This window comes from Gavialis gangeticus, unplaced genomic scaffold (assembly GCF_001723915.1).
Source record: "Gavialis gangeticus isolate Ggan-Ray unplaced genomic scaffold, GavGan_comp1, whole genome shotgun sequence".
Taxonomy (NCBI): Eukaryota; Metazoa; Chordata; order Crocodylia; family Gavialidae; genus Gavialis; species Gavialis gangeticus.
Genome location: NW_017729031.1, coordinates 38,374,045 through 38,375,549, shown reverse-complemented (window position 1 = coordinate 38,375,549; position 1,505 = coordinate 38,374,045).

Here is a 1,505-nt window from a genome sequence, read left to right as displayed (position 1 = left end):
GAACAGCCAGGAGTGACCAGGAATAACGGTCACAAGCTGGCAGAGGGTAAATTCAGATTAGACATCAGGAGGTGCTACTTCACTGTCAGGGTGGCTAGGATCTGAAACCAACTTCCAAGCAAAGTGGTGCTGGCTCCTACCCTGGGGGTCTTTAAGAGGAGGCTAGATGAATACCTTGCTGGGGTCTTTTGACCCCAGTACTTTTTCCTGCCATGACAGGGTATCGGACTTGATGATCTGCTCAGGTCCCTTCTGACCCTACCAACTATGAAACCAACTATGAAACTATGGTGTCCCATGATCTCCTAATGGAAAAATTGGCCAGCTGTGGCCTTGGTTACACCACAGTCAGATGGCTGGGAAATTGGCTCTGACGTAAGACCCAGAGAGCAATGGTTGATGGAAGCGAATAATTATGGTGCTCCACACCAGTGGTATCCCCCCAAGGCTCTGTCCTTGGACCAGTTCTCTTCAACATCTTTATCAACAATATGGACATTGGTGTCAGAAGTGCAATGGCCAAGTTTGCCAATGACACTAAATTTTGGGGCATAGCGTCCACACCTAAGGAAAGGCTAGTGATCCAGGCTGACTTAGATAAGCTTAGTAAGTGGGTGGACACAAATATGATGACATTCAATACCAACAAATACAAATAGTCCACCACGGGGCGGCAGGGGGGGAACCTGCAGCACACTTATAGACTTGGCAGTGCTTACCTCACTAGCACCACTGCTGGAAGAGACTTGGGGGTCATGAATGACCACAAGATGAACATGAGCCACCAATGTGATGTCACAGCTGGTAAAGCAAATAAAACTCTGGCTTGCATCCATTGATGCTTCTTAAGTAAATCTCAGGATGTCATCCTCCCGCTGTTCTCAGCCTTGGTGAGGCTGCAGCTGGAGTACTGCATCCAATTCTGGGCTCTGCAATTCAAGAAGGATGTTGAGAAGCTTGAGAGAGTCCAGAGGAGAACCATGTTCATGATCAGAGGTCAAAAGAATAGGCCTTATGAGGAGAGACTGAGAGCCATGGGGTCTTCAGTCTGGAAAAGCGCAGGCTCAGGGGAGACCTGGTGGCTGCCTATAAGTACATCAGGGGTGTACATCAGGATCTGGGGGAACATCTGTTCACCAGAGTGCTCCAAGGGATAACAAGGGCTAACGGTCATAAACTCCTCCAAGACCATTTTAGGCTGGACATCAGGAAAAATGTTTTTACTGTCTGAGCCACCAAGGCCTGGAATAGACTCCCTCCAGAAGTGGGGCAGGCATCTACTTTGGACTCATTCAAGAAACGTTTGGATGCTTATCTTGCTGGGATCCTTTGACCCTGGCTGACTTCCTGCCCCTGGGCAGGGGGCTGGACTTGATGATCTTCAAGGTCCCTTCCAGCCCTAGTGTCTATGAAATCTATGAAGTTTGGTTGTCATCTCCCAGATCTTATTTGAGTAGCCCAGCTGCTGGTTGCTCTGTGTGGGCCTTTCCTAGGTGTTTTTTTTG